Here is a 21688-nt window from a genome sequence, read left to right on the forward strand (position 1 = left end):
CTCTCTGAAGTTGGCGACAGTTGTGAATTGCTGAGTAGTTAGGCATGTTAAAGAGTTGAGTAGTATCCTCTTTCAACCATGTTTCAGTAAGTATAATAAAAGAGAATTTGTTGTCAATAGCTTCAATCAAGGCACTAACATCATCGAAGTGTTTACCTAGGGATCTAACGTTCAAATTGATTACAGAGATATTGTGATTATGAGTGAATATGGTCACTGCTTGCATCACAAGCGGGGATGTTTCTGGCGGGGGAGAAAGAAACAATTGCGCAGCGCGTCCCGCGGCGTTGCGCGGGCAGTTTGGGGCCGTATAAATACGGGCGCACAATGGGGCTCCGCCTCACTCCGCCTGCCCTCGCCGCTGCCCTCGCAAAACCCCACCCTCCCCCCCTTTGCAAGCGGCTGCTTTTGTACCCCCGTCATGCTTTGCACAGTTGTCCCGATTGTCTCCCCACTGCATGTGGGAAGGGGGGTGCAGCGCCGGTCCCCAAGTGTCCCGCTGTCCGCAGCTAATACTTTGCCCAGTCTAGGTGCTAGTAAGCCCTACTTGTAGTCACACCCCCTTCTCCTTATCCATTAGGTCTTTTACGGCCTCTTGGCCGGGTACATTACGTGTTATGTGGTCTCTCACTTATTAGTTATTCTTTGTGTCCTGCCTGTTATATCCTAGTGTTATATAATTACTACACATTTGCACTCGGCCTTAATTCTAGTACCAGTTAACCTTTAGGTTTCTGCAGAATTAGTTTCCATGTCACTATAGGCTAAGGTCTCATACTTACTACGGGTGTACCTTTTAAGTTAAATCTAGTCCTTGGAATTGTTACTGTTAATTCTTACTTTATATATTTACTTTATATATTTACTTTATATATTTTAATATAAACGTTATATATTCCTTAAATTATATTTGAAACTTTGTATATTTACATGTTCAATATTAAGTTTTATATAATATCAACTTTGTTAAGTCTATAATATAAACCGTGTTTAATATAAACTTTATATAATTACTTACTTTATGTGAACTTTATATATTTACATGTTCTGCAGAATTTAATCTTCAATAAACTTTAACGCCCCATACTGCCAGTATCTTTCTCCCCCTGGTCAGAAAACATTGTTTACATCATGTGCTGCAAAATATCTGCAATTTAGATCATTAAAGTGATTATTGTCATAGATAGTGGATAAGAGGTTAAGTTCTGGGTCTATACTTGACTGCATAAAAAAAGCTGATTGCAGGAAAAACAAGGAAAGAAAGGCAAATTACAAGGTAGAAATAAGCTATAAAATAGGGAAAAAAATGTACACAATACTGTGCAAAACAACCACAAAAGGGGCTTACAGGGGTACAATGGAGTAAGGGAGTATGGCTAGGCTAGGCAACCTAGGTAATAAATGAGATTAAAGAAAAAACATATAAACATGGACTATACAAAACACAAGATATAGACATACAAAACAAAAATATAAACAAGACTAAGCAATACAAAAACAAATTGAGCAAAAATGAAAAATGATGTAGATTGCTTACAAGTACTCTCAGGTACACTGTAAGTAACAATAGATAGATAATATATATCAATATAGATAAGAATGTCACAATACAATAAGATAAGCAATTACAGGAACAGATGAAAACAAATCTGCTGTAAAATAGAAAGTAATTATAGCAAAACACAACAATATAATAGTATAACAATACAATAAGAGCTTACAAAGTATTGAGTCTGCTAAATTAGAGAATAATTATGGCAAAACACAACAATTAATGCAAGTAAACAAAAGAATTGAAACAATTAGAGGTAGAATTAAGGTCACTGGATAGCCATGGAGGATACACAAGTTTGGTGGAGAGAACAAAAAAATCAGTAGAGACTGTCAAGATGAATATATAAAAAAATTTGACAAATGATAATTGTAAAGTAAAATAATCTTAAAGATAATAAATTTTATTTAGCTTAGTTTTAACTTATAATTAGTATGAACTTAATTAAAAGAACAAAAATGAGATCAATAATTGATTTCAATAAATGACATAGATCAATACAAATAAATTTAAAATATAAATGGAATAGGGTAAGATCAGATTTAAGAGTAAAATTTTACAATGAAACTGAGGTAGATGCTTGCATAAGTGCATGGAGACTTGATGGATTATTTAGGAAATTATATGAATGAGAGAACATTAGGTAAATGGTAAGGCAGAGACAGCACCTTAGACAAAGTTAGATTAAGTTAGGTTAGGCTCAGGCACTGAAAGAGTTATTTTAAGTACTGGCATTGGTCGGGTTCAGGTTTTCAGATATACCACAATCACTTAAGATTGCCTAAAGCTGATTCACTATGTAGCCTGAATGAAAGTTTTTTGGTTGCTGTTGGTGATGTGTCCATGTTTGCTATGAGGAAAGTAGGATAGTGGTCAGTTGTTCTGTCATAAATTACCCCAGATGTAAGGGGAGCTGTTATATAAGTCCATAGGTGATCCAGGGTAGTGGCAGATGTTTGAGTGACTCGGGTGGGCTTGGTGATTGTGGGGATTAGCATACAGGAGTGCATGCTGTTACGGAAATAGTCAACTTGAGGGTTGTTTTGAAGACCCAGGTCAATATTGAAATCACCTCCCAGAATGATGTGATTTTTGTTGAGATTGTTATTTATGATAAGATTCCTTACATTGTCAGAGAATAAAGCTATGTTGGTATTAGGAAATCTATAGATGGCACCGATTATCAGGGAGGATTTAAGGGATTTACTGGAGAACTTGGCAAAGGTATATTCACAATAGCCGTCTCTATCACTAATGACACTATTGCAAGTGAAGGTATCTTTGTAATATATTGCTGTACCGCCACCTTTTTTATTAGGCCTGCAGTTATGAATGGCTTCATAACCAGCTAAATTGTAGAGTTGGGTATAGTCATTACTTAGCCAAGTTTCTGTTAAAATGATGAAAGATAATTTAGTACCTAGTGCTGTGAGTAGTGCATTTATATCATCAAAATGTTTACCAAGTGACCTAACATTTTGGTTGTAAACTGATAAGCAGGTGTTATTTAGGAGTTTGTTTTTGCAAGATTTGCTGTGTAATACCTGCAATAATGATGATCAATGTGCTGATTTGTGTGGATATGGGACAAGATTTCGATCTCGATCAATATCAGTAAGCATATAGATAAGATAATGTCACGATACAATAAGATAAGCAATTTCAGGAACAGATGAAAACTAAAGCTGCTGTAAAATAGAAAGTAATTATAGCAAAACACAGCAATATAATAATATAACAATACAATAAGAGCTTACAAAGTATTGAGTCTGCTAAAATTAGAGAATAATTATGGCAAAACACAACAATAAATGCAAGCAAACAAAAGAATTGAAACAATTAGAGGTAGAATAAAAGTCACTAGATAGCCATGGAAGATACACAAGTTTGGTGGAGAGAACAAAAAAATCAGTAGAGACTGACAAGATGAATATATAAAAAAAAAATTGACAAATGTTAATTGTAAAGTAAAATAATCTTAAAGATAATAAATTTTATTTAGCTTAGTTTTAACCTATAATTAGAATGAACTTAATTAAAAGAACAAAATGAGATCAATAGTTGATTTCAATAAATGACATAGATCATTACAATTAAATTTACAATTTAAATGGAATAGGGTAAGATTAGATTTAAGAGTAAAATTTTACAATGAAACTGAGGTAGATGCTTGCATAAGTGCATGGAGACTTGATAGATTATTTAGGAAATTATATGAATGAGAGAACATATAACCTCGGCTCGTTGCGCGCGCAGCTTGGGGCGGTTAAAGTCAGCTTCCAGACATACGTTCTCTTCCCTCAGAAAACCCACCGTTTTTTGGAAAAAACAGTGTTCTTATTATGCACTAATCTATCCCTATCTTATTATGGTATCTGTGCATGGGGTTCAACCACTGCAAACCACCTCAAGTCCATCATTACCCAGCAAAAATCTGCTATCAGAATAATAACAAATTCTGCTTTCAGACAACACTCAGCCCCCTTGTTTAACTCCCTAAACATGCTAAACATAATCTCACTCCACAAATTCTCCTGTGTCAACTACATTTACAAAGCCCTGTTCTTAAATGCAAATCCTGCTCTGAAACTCTCCCTGGACAGATGTAATAGGACCCATTATCACCACACCAGAAATAAATATCTCTTTGATATCCCCAGAGTCAAACTTATTTTGTGTAAACACTCTATGCAAATAAAGGGACCCAGTCTATGGAACTCACTCCCTATTGAATTGAAAAGCTGTCCAACTTTTGCATCATTCAAAAACAATACTAAAAATGAGTACAATACTAAAAACAATACTAAAAATTAACGCTAAACTATAATGCCAATCCTGATCTCAAAAGCTTCATAGAAGGTTGTAACAGAACCCATGAGCACCACACCAGAAATAAATACAGTTTTGATATTCCTTCCCAACCATGTTAAAGACTGTACCTCTCTCAGCCAGTTTAAGATAAAAACGAAGCACTATCTAATAAATTCCCTGTAACCTACCTCACTCCTCTATTGTCAACCCATGTCTGTTATTTATTATTTTTTTTTAATCAACACTGTTTGTCAACCTATTGTATTTGTGCTGCTTTTTCAGTCATGTTCCCCCTTTTTTTTTATCTTTATTTGTATTTGTTCTCAACACTTTTTATTCTTTATGTTCAATTAGTATTAAGTTCTAGATATTAATGTTATTCTTGCCCGAAACCCATTGCGTAATAGTGGCTTTAGGCATTGTATATACTAGCTCTATCTATATATCAATCCATTAATGTAACATCACTTGTATGTATGTACCTTACCTGAATAAACATATTTATTTTATTTATTTATTCCTAGAGTACGACTTAATCAAACTAGAAATGCTCTACAAATCAAGGGACCCAGAATGTGGAATGACCTTCCCAACCATGTTAAAGACTGTACCTCTCTCAACCAGTTTAAGTTAAAAACGAAGCTATACCTAATAAATTCCCTGTAACCTACCTTACCCCTCTGTTGTCAACCAATGTATGTTTTTCTTTAAAGAGCGCTGTTTGTCGACATAATTGTATTTGTGCTGCTTTTTCATCTATGTTTTCATTTCTTGTTTTCATTCTACTCATTATGCTCAATTAGTATTAAGCTTGTCATTTAAGTTTATCATGCCCGAAACGCTTTGCGTAATAGTGGCTTTAGGCATTGTATGTACTAGCTCTACCTATAAGTCAACCAATCTTTGTAAAAATTTATTGTATGTATGTACCTTACCTAAATAAACATTTTTTTTTTTTTATTTTAAAAGTAATCAGATATGCATATATAAATAAATAAATAAATAAATAAATAAGTACCTAATTTCATCTTCATAGTTTTTTATCTTTTGATTTAAAACTGCACTGTATCTATTGTTACCCAATCTCCCAATCTTTATGTACCCAATCTGAACATCTTTATCATTGCGATCATTGCTGTCTTCTTATATGTACTGTCAATCTGCTGTATGGTGTCTATTAATCTTGTTTAAATTACCAATCAAGCTGTCAATGTAATCAATCAGAGCTTTAATATACCAATGTGCTTTAATATACTTATTAATCTCTCTCATCTCATTTTTTTCTTGCAATGTATTTGTTATTTTATTTTATTATTTTATTTTATTTATATATATACAAGAAGGTACATTGGGTTTGTGAGAATACATTGGATAGTACAGTATTTACATTCTTGTAAAGCCACTAGTACGCGCAGCGTTTCGGGCAGGTCCTTAATCTAGCAGATAAATTTAAGTAGGTAATTTCAATCAGAATTGATAAATGATAAAGATACATTACAAGAGAAAAATGAGATGAGAGAGATAAGTAAGTATATTAAAGCACATTGTTATATTAAAGCTCTGATTGATTACATTGACAGCTTGATTAGTAATTTAAACAAGATTAATAGACACCATACAGCAGATTGACAGCACATATAAGACAGCAATGATCACAATGGTAAAGATGTTCAGAATGGGTACATAAAGATTGGGAGACTGGGTAGCAAAAGATACAGATAACAAGATTTATAAACACCATACAACAGATTGGCAGCACATATAAGAAAACAGCAATGATCTATGATGTAATTTTCTGTAATAATTTGTAATTGTATTTGTGCTGCTTTTTCAACAATGTTCCCCCCTCTTTTACCTCTATTTTTATTTGTTCTCAACACATTTTATTCTTTTTACCCATTAGTTTTAAGCTTTAGTCATTAATGTTTTTCCTGCCCGAAACGCTTTGCGTAATAGTGGCTTTAGGCATTGTATGTACTAGCTCTATCTATAAAGCCAACAAACTTTGTAAAATCTCTTTATGTATGTACCTTATCTAAATAAAAATTATTATTATTATTATTATTATCTCAATGGTAAAGATGTTCAAATTGGGAACATAAAGGTTGGGAGATTGGGTAGCAATAGATACAGTGCAATTTTAAGGCAAAAAAAGAAAAACTATGAAGATGAAATTAGGTACTTTTTAGTATTGATTTTGAATGATGTAAAAGTTGGACAGCTTTTCAATTCAGTAGGGAGTGAGTTCCATAAACTGGGTCCCTTTATTTGCATAGAGTGTTTACACAGATTAAGTTTAACTCTGGGGATATCGAAGAGATATTTATTTCTGGTGTGGTGATAATGGGTCCTATTACATCTGTCCAGGAAGAGTTTCAGACAAGGATTTGCATTTAAGAACAGGGTTTTGTAAATGTAGTTGACACAGGAGAATTTGTGGAGTGAGATTATGTTTAGCATGTTTAGGGAGTTAAACAAGGGGGCTGAGTGTTGTCTGAAAGCAGAATTTGATATTATTCTGATAGCAGATTTTTGCTGGGTGATGATGGACTTGAGGTGGTTTGCAGTGGTTGAACCCCATGCACAGATACCATAGTTGAGATAGGGATAGATTAGTGCATAATATAGAGAGATGAGAGCAGAGTTAGGAACATAATATCTGATTTTGGAGAGTATACCAACTGTTTTAGAGACTTTCTTAGTTATGTGTTGTATGTGGGTACTGAAGTTGAGTCTCTTGTCTAGGAATATGCCAAGAAACTTTCCATCATTTTTATTGCTAATGTTTACATTGTCAATCTGAAGCTGAATTGCATTTGTAGATTTGCTTCCAAATAGGATGTAGTAGGTCTTTTCTATGTTAAGTGTTGGTTTGTTGGTTGACATCCATAAGTGGACTTTTTTTAGTTCATTATTAACAACATCATTTAGTGTATGTGGGTTGGGGTTGGAGTAAATGAGGGTAGTATCATCAGCAAACAAAATAGGTTTCAGAATGTTAGAGACATTAGGCAGATCATTAATGTATATAAGAAATCAACACAAAGCTGCTATTAGGACAATATCCAATTCTGGCCCCAGACATCACTCGGTACCCCTACTTAAATCTCTGAATATGTTAGACATTAAGTCACTGCACATTCTCTCATGTGTATTATACATATATAAAACGCTAAACTATAATGCCAATCCTGATCTCAAAAGCTTCATAGAAGGTTGTATCAGAACCCATGAGCATCACACCAGAAATAAATACAGTTTTGATATTCCTAGAGTACGACTTAATCAAACTAGAAATGCTCTACAAATCAAGGGGCCCAGAATGTGGAATGACCTTCCCAACCATGTTAAAGACTGTACCTCTCTCAACCAGTTTAAGTTAAAAGCGAAGCTATACCTAATAAATTCCCTGTAACCTACCTTACCCTTCTATTGTCAACCAATGTCTGTTTTTTTCTTTAAAGAGCGCTGTTTGTCGACATAATTGTATTTGTGCTGCTTTTTCATCTATGTTTTCATTTCTTGTTTTCATTCTACTCCTTATGCTCAATTAGTATTAAGCTTGTCATTTAAGTTTATCATGCCCGAAACGCTTTGCGTAATAGTGGCTTTAGGCATTGTATGTACTAGCTCTACCTATAAGTCAAACAATCCTTGTAAATATTTATTGTATGTATGTACCTTACCTAAATAAAATTGTATTGTAAATAGTAGGGGTCCCAAGATGCTGCCTTGTGGCACTCCAACGGTTATTGGTAGAATGGGAGAGATTATATTATTGATGGCTACACATTGGTGTCTATCACTAAGATAGGATTGGATATAGTCCAGTGCATGGCCTCGGATTCCATCGGTTATTTATTCGATGATTATCGGTTATGATTCGGTTATCATTTTATTAATTCTGATAGAATTTACCTACTTAAAATTATCTGTTAGATTAAGGACCTGCCCGAAACGCAGCGCGTACTAGTGGCTTTACAAGAGTGCAATTACTGTACCATGCTATGTATTCTCACAAACCCAATGTACCTTCTTGTATATAAATAAATAAATAAATAAATAAATAAATTTGTTTTAGAAACTCAGTTTCATTTATTTAGTAGGATTTTCTTGCCCTTATTCTCTTACATTGAGTACCGGGTACAAGATTTCCTGCGCTTTTGATTGACTAATCATTTACCATTCTAAAATTAACATTAATTGTTAAATATTAAATTCCACAGGATAGTTACCAGTTGCCACGTCATCCTGTTACTGACACTTACCATATCACAAGTATTCGTAGTACATTTATTTGCTATTTTTCATCATGTTTCGTCTCCAAGCTTTCCGTAACGATCCAGCAGGTGAAATAGGAACCTTAAGTCGTGCCAAGAAGACCGAATTACAAACTCTTGCACACGAGTATCAACTAGATGTTCTCCATGGAGCCAACAAAAATGAATTGCATAATTTAATAATGGATCACCTCTTAGATGAAGGGAAGATTGACTCTGAAACTCACGAACATTATTCTATTGTAGATAAACATGATCTGGCAACTATGAAACTCAAGCTCGAACTTGCAAAACTCGAGCGGGAGCAACAGCAAGAAGCTCTACAAATCAGGAAAGAAGAAGCTGCAATAAGGAAAGAAGAGCAAGAAAGAGAGGCTGCCCTGGCGAAAGAAGCTCTCCAAATAAAGGAACGTGAGATGGCCCTATTCAGAGAGCGTGAGCGAGTACAGCTTGAAGCGAAACAAAGTCACCTGGAGATACAACGCGAGCATGACAAACAGCAAGCGGAGATGGCTATAGAATGCCGTCAACGAGAACTCACGTTGGAAACTACTCACCACACTCAGCACCAACAAGCTACCGCTAGTCTTCCAGTAAGTTTCAATGTCTCCCATGCAAGTAAGTTAATGCCACGATTCGTTGAGACAGAGATTGATGTCTTTTTCACCACTTTTGAGACCCTAGCTAATAAACTTAGCTGGCCTGCAGATCAATGGTCTACCCTTCCCAGAGTGCATCTTACAGGTAGAGCTGCGGTTACTCTCAGTACCTTAGCGTCTGAGAATGACTACCAGACCCTGAAGCAAGCAGTTTTGGACGCCTACCTTCTCTCCACCGAAAGCTACAGACAAAAATTCCGTGATTATCTAAAGACAAGTACCACCACCTTTCTAGAATTTGCCAATACCAAGAAAAGATATTTCATGAAATGGCTGGAAGCAGCACATGTCTACATTTTCAGAACTCGTCAACCTCATGCTAGTTGAGGAATTCTTGAGACGTGTTCCCCCTTCCGTCCGTTTATATCTATCAGATAAAGAAGAAACCGACTACATCAAATGTGCGAAATCAGCTGACACCTACAGCCTCATCCATCGGCTTACACCATCACCACCTTCCAGTAAGAAGTCTTGGTATAGTTATGATAAAGTAGGTACAGATCAAGCAAGCTCTCAATTGTATTGTAAGTATTGCAAACTCTATGGACATACCATAGATAGATGTGAGAAAGCTCAATACAAAGGCAATGAAACAACTAAACCCAAACCGATTCCTCCGGTAAGCCTGTGATGAATGTTGGTGTTCCTGTTAATGATCTTTCTCTCTTCAGTAAACACCTGTATCCTGGAACTGTCTCTACCAGCGGTACAGATTCGGAGGGACGTTTCAAATTGAAGATCTTGAGGGACACAGCGGCTCTTTAGTCCATAATATTGAAATCAGCTGTGCCTAACATCACCTACACCGGGGAAACCGTCCTTATCACTGACCTCACTGCTACCACTCCGTATCCACTCGCCAGAGTCCACCTGGATTGTCCTTTTGTGACCGGTGAAGTCCAAGTCGCCATCAGGGAGAAGCCTTTTCCCATGTCTGGAGTGCAACTTCTCCTGGGCAACGACTTGGCAGAAGATTTGCAACCGTCCAACCTGATCATCACGGACAAACCCCAGGTGTGTAACTCTGTAGTGGACAATCCCATCTTTGAGTATGTTTCAGCAGAGGTCCAAGAAAGTGATGAAGTTTCTCCTCCGGTTTTGGTGACCACCCGTGCACAAGCTGCACGACCGCAACCAGCTGACTCTACTGCTACCGCTGTCCCTCAAGACCCTCAGAATCTACCACCGAATCTTACCAGTTTGGAGTTCCGTAAGTTACAGAGGGAAGATCAATCATTAACACCATTATTCTTCCAGGCTGAGACTCGACCTGACAGTATCCCTGGGTTCTTCCTAGAGAATCAGTTGCTCTACCGCAGATACAGACCCAGTAAGCTGAAGGAGGACGACGATTGGGCAAATGTCGAACAACTAGTGATTCCCACCAGCCTACGGCCCGATATACTACACCTAGCCTACGGAGCTCTTTCTCACTATGGTTTTAACAAAACCTACCACGGAATCAGACAAGACTACTACTGGCCAGGTATGGTTAAGGACGTCAAAAAGTACGCGCAACAGTGTCATACATGTCAGATGGCAGGTAAACCTAACATCTCTATTCCCCAGGCCCCATTGACTCCTATTCAGGTGCCTGCGGAACCTTTCCACAGACTCATCATAGACTGTGTTGGTCCTTTACCCCGGACCAGTTCTGGCAACGCCTATATACTGACTATCTTGTGTCCTACCACCAGATTCCCCATAGCAGTTCCAGTAAAGAACATTACGGCTGCTACTGTGGTGAAACAACTAATGAAGATCTTCACCCAGTATGGATTTCCAAGAGAGGTTCAAAGTGACTGTGGCGCCAACTTCACCAGTGATCTCTTCAAGAAGACACTGGAAGAGTTCAACATCACACAGGTACTGTCCAGCCCCTATCATCCTGCTTCACAGGGTTCTCTTGAACGTAGTCATCAGACTATTAAAGCACTCCTAAAGAAATTCTGCAATGATACCCTGAAGGACTGGGATAAACAACTTGATCTCATTATATGCATTTTCAGAAGTCTCCCCAATGAGTCTCTAGGAGTATCTCCTTATGAGATGCTCTACGGACGTAAGTGTTGTACTCCTCTCAAAGCTTTCAAAGACTCTCTACGTAATGCCACCTTCAGTGACCCTCAGAATGTGCCCCAGTTTCTTCAAAACACATTCTAGAGAGAGTACGTAAATTTGCTAATGATAATCTATTGAAAGCTCAGGAGAGGATGAAGACTAATTTTGACCAACGCAGCAAACTAAGGAAATTTAAACCAGGAGACTTCGTGTTGGCATATTTTCCTATCCCAGGTTCTCCATTGCAAAACAAGTTTTCAGGACCTTACCGCATCAAGGAGTGCAGGAACAATCACAACTACGTTCTTGAGACTCCAGATAGGCGGCGGAAGACCCAGTTGTGCCACGTCAACCTCCTGAAGCAGTATCAAGGTACTTCCCCCACTGTCTTGGTATCATTATCCACCTTTAAAGGTCCGTACCTCCACAATGAAACCTTCGCTACTTCTCCTCCCGAAAGCACTAACACTGAGTCAGTGCCTTCCAACTCGGAAATCCTTAATGATCTTCATACCTATTTGCAGGACAGTAATAGTGCTCCTCTCATCAGAATCTTCAAGGAACATCAAAAGTTGTTCAGCGGTGATCCACAGGAGTGTAATGTGGTTCAGCACGACATCCAGCTACTCCCTGACACCCAGCCGATTCGTCAACCTTTCTACAGAATCAGCCCGAGCAAAAAGGAAGTCATGCGTGCTGAGGTACAGTACCTCCTGGATCATGGGCTGGCCACCCCTTGTGAGTCCCCTTGGGCCTCACTCTGCATCTTGGTGCCGAAACCGCAAGATACGAACGCCTTCCATTTGGACTATGTAATGCCCCGGCCACCTTCCAGCGAGCTGTCAACCGCGTCATCCAGGGCTTAGATAACACCTACGCCTACTTGGATGACATCGTTGTGGCAACCAACACCTGGAGCGAGCATCTGCTCCAGCTGCAACGATTGTTTGCCAAGCTCCTGACAGCCGGCCTCACCATCAACTTGGGCAAGTCCACCTTTGCCAAAGGTAAAGTGCGTTATCTTGGTCATGAGATAGGGAGTGGCAGCATAGCTCCGTTAAACATACATACTCAAGCCATCCAGCATTACCCACAGCCTACCACCAGGAAGCAGCTCCTGCGCTTCCTTGGTCTTGCCTCCTACTACCATAAGTTTGTGAAGAATTTTAGTATGGTGGCGACACCTTTGATCACTTTAACCAGCCCCAAGCAACGGTATAATTGGACCATTCAGCAGACCATTACTTTTGAACAACTTAAATTCCTGCTCTGTTCTAATCCTATTCTCGCCTCGCCAGATATCACGAAGCCTTATTTCATCCTCCATGTCGACGCCAGTGGTACCGGCATCGGGGGTGTCCTGATGCAACAACGAGGCGAGGATGTTTTACCTGTTAGCTACTACAGCTACAAGATAAAAACACACCAGAAGAATTACAGCACGATCGAAAAGGAGCTACTCTCCATCGTCCTGAACTTGCAGCACTTTGAATCATACCTGCAAGGTGCTCGGTCTACCACCATCTACTCGGACCACAATCCCCTACGCTTCCTGCAGCAAGCCCAATTCAACAATCAATGGCTTCTACGATGGGCCATCTGCAGAATTTCAACCTGGAGATCTTCTACATCAAAGGTTCTGACAACATCATAGCAGACGCCCTCTCCAGAGTTTATGAGGTAGAGACAACTCCACCTACTACTCTACCACCTGAAGACGTAACTTCACCCGTAAGTGCAGGCTTCGGGGGAGAGTTGTGACGATAATCTCTTTCAAAAAAGATTGAGCCTGCTCTTCTCTACATGAAATTACGTATTTTATACAAGATTAAGATGCTACCTTCAAGATACGTCTACCAGTAGCACAAAATGTTTTGACCAGGAGGCAAAACGTACCCAAGACCCCCCTACTCCACGCAGACTCGTCATCAACCAGTCAACTACCCTTTCCAGCCTGCCTGCTCTTGATTGGTGACTCGCCGACTGCACACTGAACCTCAGCGCCCTCTACCTGAGTCGATGTCTGGGCTTGATCCAGCCATTGAAGTCAGAATATCCTTGTGCTCTCAAGCCGATTGATGATGATTAAGCCACCTAAAAGGTGGCACGGGCATGAATAGCCCGTAAGTGGTGGCCCTTTTGAGCCATTACCAGTATCAATAGCTGATACTGGAGATCTGTGGAGGTGCGACTGCACCCTGCGTGACGGGAGATGTCTCCCGTGGCTCTCAAGCCGTGAACAACTAACTGATATATGCTGTATCAGGTGGATGTCTCGCAGCTAGCGCCATATTCTCAGCACCTGATTATTTTTCACCTTTAACTTTATTATTATTGTAGAGTAACTTCATCCCTATTATTCATTTATGTTATATTGTTTTTGACTTGTTCTTGTGCACTGTACATTGCCAAGGTATTGTCTTTGTTTATATTTTGTCTTCTATATTAAAGTTTCATTGTTCATACTTTGTGTTTTGCGTGTCTTCCCTTACTTTACCACAGACAGACAGACAACAGGCAAGCAGTCTATCTTTTTTTTGCAAGTGTGACTAGGCATTGACACCTGTCATTGGAGGACTGCCGAACATCTACACTCCAACACTTTCCCGTCACATTAATCTATCCATGAATATTACAATCTTAATCTATTTTAACTGTTCAGCTTTTATTACATTGGCTTTTATTACGATAGCATTGGCTATCTGTCCGGTATTCTCACTCACTATGGTCACTTAACTTTACCTTTGCTTTAGTCTACTTGTGTATGTGACGGTTGCTGGTGCGGCAGCTGGGTCTCCCTGCCTGTTTTTTTTTTCCGTTAGTCCTACCGATGCTCACTTTTTCATTTTCCGCAGTGGCGAGAAGCCAGATCACGCAGCAACTGCAACACGGAAGAGGGGTCGGGCGGCGTCGACGTGAGGACAACAGCGCAGTGGTGTGAGGACGCAGCCGGCCTGGGCCAGGACGAAACCCGCCCGTTTTGCCTCCCCCTCCTCGGGGGCCTCCTCGGGCGGGTCGGATATGGACGGCGACCACACTTCCCAGAGGCCCCCTGCCGGCAAAGCGGCGGGTGGCACAGCGTCGCAGCCTCCACCCCTTTCGGCCGACGATTGGACGACGCTGCAGGCGCTCATCGCGCAGGCTCGGGGGCCCTCTCATGTCACAAGCCTTCTGGGCATGGGGACCACGAGCCTGTAACGGTTCTATTGTTACGTAAAGTATGGTGACAAATAAACAGACACTAAGATACTATATATATATTTGGTCGAATATACAGAAGTACACCGGTGATACTTTGGTGTGAGTTGAGCGCACTGAGCGTCGGTACAGTATCTCGCAAGTGTCTGCTCTAGACCACACTTGAAAGTAGACTAGTTAATGTTCGCTACACCGCTGCTTATATTGCTCGGGCAACACCTCACTGTGTTGCCCGGGCAACGCCTCACCTCATTCATCTCCAAAGGTTGACAGGAATATTAACACTATATTTGGAGCGAGTATATTATTGGGATAATCTACTCGCTACAGAACTCCCCCTCCCAGGGGATGAAAGGAAAAATACTTGATCAAGGAACTTAGCTGGTCGGTGAATTGTACGCCCTGCTCGCGTTACATAACCATCAAAGTTAACTTCCTCCTCTTCGCTGATGTCATCTAACTGGGGTCGTAGGGTGGGAGGTCGCACAGGATCGTCCGTCGTCGTAGGATCAGGTTGTGGTGCGGCTGGTAACTGGGGTCGAAAAGTGAACTGCGTAGTCGGCGGATGTGTCTCTGGATTTAGCAGTGTCGCAGACGTTGAGACGAAGCCTGGAGCAGAGCAGAGAGCTGAGTGAGGCCGGAGTCGTGGAGCTCTATGTGGGAGAGCGTGGCGGCTCGATTGAGATTTGTGAGTGTCTAAACTCGGGGAGCGAGAGCGTGGCGGCTCGATTGAGATTTGTGAGTGTCTAAACTCGGGGAGCGAGAGCGTGGCGGCTCGATGCGGTCGTAGTCTGCTGTCTGCTCTGTGTCGAAGCTGTAGCGTCTTGGGTTGATTAGGACTGTACACGCCGAGTACTACATTGTTGACTGTGGAAATTGTAGTCTGGTACCAAAAGATGTAGGCAGTGTGTGGACAAGCTCGGTGTAGCAGGAGAGAAGAATGTGCATAATTGTTGCGTCCTTGGGTCGCTGGTGGAGCATTTAGATCCGGGGCGGATGGGCTCGGGCACCAGGACATTAGGAGGTAATGTAGGCACGTAGTTTAGGACAACGAGGCAATCACTGCTAGAGCTGAATTGTCCTGGAGGCGACGAAGAGTCGGAAACGCAAGCTGTAAGTCCTGTACTGCGCAAAGTATCAGAATGCAGTGAACGTGTAGATGAATCTGACGAAAGAGCAACTTTCGTGGGCGCCCCTGTAGAACAAGCAGTGCCCTGGCAGCGACGGAGAGTCGGCAGGACAGGCTGTAGATCACACATTATGTAGTTACTGATGAAGCTGCCAGATGAGTGAGTAGTGATCGTGGAGCAGCAAGCCGTAGTAGATGAAAATGCAGAGACGATCGCGATGAAAATCATAGCAATGGCAAGGGTGTTGGCAACGTTCCATGACAGGTGGCTGCGGTCCACAGCAAGCAGCAGCAGTGGAGGTCCAGTGAGAGTCCATGTTGTAGTCCATCGTGGCTGGGTATCGTCGAAACTCTCTGGGGTCACCAATGTAACGGTTCTATTGTTACGTAAAGTATGGTGACAAATAAACAGACACTAAGATACTATATATATATTTGGTCGAATATACAGAAGTACACCGGTGATACTTTGGTGTGAGTTGAGCGCACTGAGCGTCGGTACAGTATCTCGCAAGTGTCTGCTCTAGACCACACTTGAAAGTAGACTAGTTAATGTTCGCTACACCGCTGCTTATATTGCTCGGGCAACACCTCACTGTGTTGCCCGGGCAACGCCTCACCTCATTCATCTCCAAAGGTTGACAGGAATATTAACACTATATTTGGAGCGAGTATATTATTGGGATAATCTACTCGCTACAAGCCCGACCCTGCCGCCCTGCCCTCCTTCACCGACCGTCGCCCACGGGCCAGGGCCAGGGGGCATAAGTCGAAGCGACGTGCGAGCTCCTCCAGTCTGTCCTCCTTCCTTCCCAGTTCGGTAGCGTAGTTGCTCTGCCACCGTGAGGTTTTTCCCTCGCGGCCAGCGGGCACTCGCCCTTCGGGGGGCGGGTCCGGCCTGCTGGCCTGCGGGGTGGGGGTGCAGCGCCCGTCCCCAAGTGTTCCGCTGTCCTCAGCTACTACTTTGACTTTACAGCCATTCTACTAGTAAGCCCTACCTTAAGTCAGGAAATTCTTTCTCCTTATCCCTTGGCGGCTCGGCCTCTGGCCTGGGGTTATTTTCTTCTCAAAATTCATATCAGGCTTTCCCAGTCTATGTAATTTTCTGCCGCCTTATTATATTCCAGCTAGGGTTTACTATTATGTTATGTTGTTCACTTATGGTGTCCTGACTGTTATACTTAGAGTTAGATTTGTTACATTCGCTTCACTGCTAATTCTAGACAATAGGCCATTAGGTTTCTGCAGAGTTTGTTACTAGGCTTTAAGATTACTTTTATTTTACTACGGGTGTACAATTTAAGTTGTTTCGTGTACTTTGAGTTAACCACGGCTATGTTATACATATGTTAAGACCTACTTAGAAGCCTGTTTTACTTCTGCAGAATTATTTATCCTGTACTAATAAATTACACCCCCATACTGTTGGTGTCTTCCTTCCCCTGATCAGAAAAATATGTTTCTTAGATTAAGGACCTGCACGAAACGCTGCGCCTACTAGTGGCTTTACAAGAATGTAATTACTATGATATGTATCCTCACAATCCCAATGTACCTTCTTGTATATATCAATAAATAAATAAAATAAATAAAATAAATAATCTTGAAAACGTAGGACTCCATGCACACCCATTATGCTTCATACAGCAAATATTGCTAAGTTATCCTATTATCAAATTTATTATATATATATGCAGAGATAATATTAATAAAACCATTAAAATCGTGTAGTGTACTTTATGTATTAAAATATATTACTTTGAAAACCATATATCAAACAATATCAGTCACTGAACAAATAATTGGGCTACTCTTATTACAAATACGCTACTTTTGACCGTCCGGCCGCTACTTTCAGCCATTGGGACTGGCAACACTGGACGCCAGCTGATCGCTGTAAACAACAACTACTCACTCACGGTTAGTTCCTTATTTATATATTTATTTATATACAAGTACATTGGGGTTTGAGAGTACATAATATTTTTTATTCTTACGTTCTTGCAAAGACACCAACACGCTTAGCGTTTCCCGCAGGTCCTTAATCTAACAGATCAGATACAATGAATAGATACATATCACAGGGGACTTCAACATTGACCTCTGCGAGCCTGATAACCCTCCTGCTGCTAGTTTCCTCAGCCGTATGAATTCCTGCTTCCTCTTACCCTTAATCACTAGATCTACTAAAGTCACTGATAGTACTGCCTCTGCTCTTGACCACATCTGGACTAACATAACCCCTTCACTTACTTCAGGGATAATCATTGATAGGACCACAGACCATTACTTCTCATTTCTCCTAACCAACATTAATAAACCACCTCTAGATACAAGGAAGATAAGCTTTAGGCTGCACAATTAACTAATATAAGGAACTTTATTGCTGCAACTTTATTGCTGCTGTTAGCTTCTGCTAACATCAACTGGGAGGCTGAATTAGGTGACAGTGAACATCAACCGAGCAGTGCAAACATTTCTTCAGAAAACTCTGAACCTTTATAACTCCCACTGTCAAATGCTAATGAAACAAGTTACAAATAAAAGGTTAAACACTCCATAACTTACAAAGGGTATACTTAAATCTATTAATATAAAACATGACTTTGAGAAGAAGTATAGGTTAGGAGTCGTCTCCAAAGAATTTTCAAAGATTTACTCATCCATGCTGTCTAAAATAACTGGAAGAGCCAAAATAAAATGCTACGAAAATAAATTCACTCAAATTAAGGGCAACATTAAGAAAACATGAACACTATCTCCCAAATATTAGGATCAAAAAAGATTTTAAATAAAAAACAATTCTCCTATCCAATGACGATGGTGTGCTTTCGGCCTCAGATACTGCTATTGAATTAAATAGGTTCTTTTCATCCATTGGGACATCCCTTGCTCATGATATTCCATCCTCACTCACTAATATTAAAGACCACCTTACAGGTAACTATCCAAAGTCTCTGTTCCTAACTCCCGCTAATTCCTCTGAGGTTAATAAGGTAATCCTTTCCCTTAAAACTAAGTCAAGCGCCCTTGATGAGATACCATCTCTAATTTACAAAAAAGCCTCCAGATTTCTAGCTTCTGCCATTGCATTGCTCTTCAACAAATCACTTGAACTCCAAACCTTTCCGGATATTATAAAAAAAGCGAGAGTAACCCCAGTCCACAAATGTGGTGATCTCACTGATGTCAACAATTACAGACCTATATCAATTCTGCCTACCTAGTCAAAAATATTTGAAAAGCTAATCTACAATCAGCTTTACTCATATTTAGCCAAACTCAATATACTTAGCTCTTGCCAATATGGTTTCAGACCCAATAAAAGCACTAACGATGCACTTATTAGTATGATTAACGTGATACATACAGCTCTTGATAAAAATGAGTTCCCTATCGGGTTATTTGTGGACCTATGTAAGGCTTTTGATGCTGTCAACCACAAAAACCTTCTTCTTAAATTACATCATTAGGGAGACAGAGGTCACTCCCTCCAGTACCTTCAGTCTTACCTTACTGACAGGCTCCAGTATGTTTCTGTGAATAATTCCATTTATCCTACCTTACCCATAAACATTGGTGTTCCAAAGGGCAGAATACTTGACCCTCTCCTCTTTCTTGTCTACATTAGTGACCTTCCAAATGCCTCTCAACACCTCAAACCAATCCTTTTTTCTGATGACACAATTTTCATTTTCTCCAGTTTTGACTCTCTTGCTCTAAATGTCACTGTGAATACTAAACTAAATAAAGTCCATCTTTGGCTAACTGCTAATAAACTCACCCATAACATTGACAAAACTTTCTATATTTTGTTTGGTAACAAATCCTCAAATGAAATTAATCTAAGAATAAACAATATACAAATCAGTAGTAAAGTTGATGGTAAACTCCTTGGTGTCCTCACTGATAACGAGCTGAATTTCCAGGGACATATTCTAAATATAGCAAAAAAAGTTTCTAAAACTGTGGGCATTCTTTCTAAGATCAGATATTATGTACCTCGCCCTGCCCTGGTGATGCTCTATTACTAACTCATCTAGCCTTATCTCAATTATGGTATTTGTGCTTGGGGTTCTACTACACAAAATCATTTACGTCCTCTAATTACCCAACACAAAGCTTCTATTAAAACAATATCTAACTCTGGCCCCAGACATCACTCGGTACCCCTACTCTATGTATGTACTTTTACCAGAATAAACATTTTATTTGATTTGATATGATTACATTGTAACAAAGTTTGATTTTACCTAAATTTAAATTTGCTTACTGTAGGTAATGCATGCACATGACTGTAAAGCTGCCGTCCAGTTCGGTGGGTGTGCAGCAAAACTAGTAACTGTGTGACTCACCATAGATGTAAAGTGCCTTGTATAGTGACTGTTGTGAGCCTCTTGTTGAATCACTTGTGATACAAAAGATTATTGATGTGTGTATTTGTGTAGGTGATTGAATATATATGTGTATATGTGCATATATGGACTCACCTAATTGTGCTTGCGGGGGTCTAGCTTTGGCTCTTTAGTCCCGCCTCTCAACTGTCAATCAACTGGTGTACAGATTCCTGAGCCTATTGGGCTCTATCATATCTACATTTGAAACTGTGTATGGAGTCAGCCTCCACCACATCACTTCCAAGTGCATTCCATTTATTAACTACTCTGACACTGAAAAATTCTTTCTAACGTCTCTGTGGCTCATCTGGGTACTAAGTTTCCACTTGTGTCCCCTTGTTCGTGTCCCACCCGTGCTGAAGAGTTTGTCTTTGTCCACCCTGTCAATTCCCCTGAGAATTTTGTAGGTGGTTATCATGTCTCCCCTTACTCTTCTGTTTTCCAGGGATGTGAGGTTCAGCTCCTTTAGCCTTTCCTCGTAGCTCATTCCTCTCAGTTCTGGGACGAGCCTGGTGGTATACCGCTGAATCTTCTCTAACTTCGTCCTGTGTTTAACTCGGTATGGGCTCCAGGCTGGAGCTGCATACTCCAGGATTGGTCTTACGTAAGTGGTATACAGGGTTCTGAAAGATTCCTTACACAAGTTTCCAAAGGCAGTTCTTATGTTAGCCAGTCTAGCATATCCCACTGATGATATTCTTTTGATGTGCACCTCTGGGGACAGGTTTGGTGTGATATCAACCCCCCAAATCTTTCTCTCTATTTGACTCTTGCAGGATTTCACCTCCCAGATGATACCTTGTGTTCAGTCTCCTGCTCCCTTCGCCTAATTTCATCACCTTACACTTTCCTGAGTTGAACTTTAGCAGCCATTTTCTAGACCATTCCTCCAGTTTATCTAGGTCATCCTGTAGTCTCTGTCTATCTTCATCCGTCTTGATTCTTCTCATAATTTTTGCATCATCAGCAGACATTGAGAGGAATGAATCTATACCCTCCGGAAGAGCGTTCACATATATTAGAAACAGGATGGGTCCAAGTACTGAGCCCTGTGGGACTCCGCTGGTGACATCTCACCACTCTGATGTCTCCCCCCTCACCGTTACTCGCTGTTTCCTGTTGCTTAAGTACTCCCTTATCCACTGTATCTCCCAATGTATATATATATACATGTATGTATGAGTATGTGTACATGTATATATAACATTAATAATTGTGTAACTAGCGTCAAAGATTGTTATTTGCTTAGCTAAACAAACTAGAGAGTTCAGTTCCTGAACCGATTATGTGCCTCTGTAATCCTTTACAATACCGCCCACGGGATGGGTATGGGTGCATAATAATGAAAGAATAAATAAAATATCTGAATTTACTTGAGAGCCACTAACACTAGTGGCTTTGGCGAGGACAAGAAGCAGGTGTCTTGCCAAAGGACCCCTCCTATTTGCCTTGATGGTCTTTTCCTGCTGTGCTTTAACCCTCAAACCGCTAGGGGCCCAAATGGAATTCACACCCACAGGCGCAACAAAAAAAATAAAATCCAAAAAATTCTTACGTCTTATAGAAGTGTTCATCTTTGTTCCCTGATCACGGAAAAAATA

The 21688-nt window shown here is 40.3% G+C and overlaps 1 protein-coding gene across 1 annotated transcript in view; it reads left to right on the plus strand.

Annotated features, from left to right (window-relative positions):
• The first annotated feature begins 17554 nt into the window (after positions 1-17554).
• LOC123761864 (uncharacterized) overlaps positions 17555-21688 on the plus strand; it is a 416218-nt gene continuing 412084 nt past the window's right edge. Inside the window, 1 exon segment of the mRNA XM_069330791.1 lies at positions 17555-17610. The gene's annotated coding sequence lies outside the window, so the exon portion shown is untranslated.

This window comes from Procambarus clarkii, chromosome 24, assembly GCF_040958095.1.
Source record: "Procambarus clarkii isolate CNS0578487 chromosome 24, FALCON_Pclarkii_2.0, whole genome shotgun sequence".
NCBI lineage: Eukaryota > Metazoa > Arthropoda > Malacostraca > Decapoda > Cambaridae > Procambarus > Procambarus clarkii.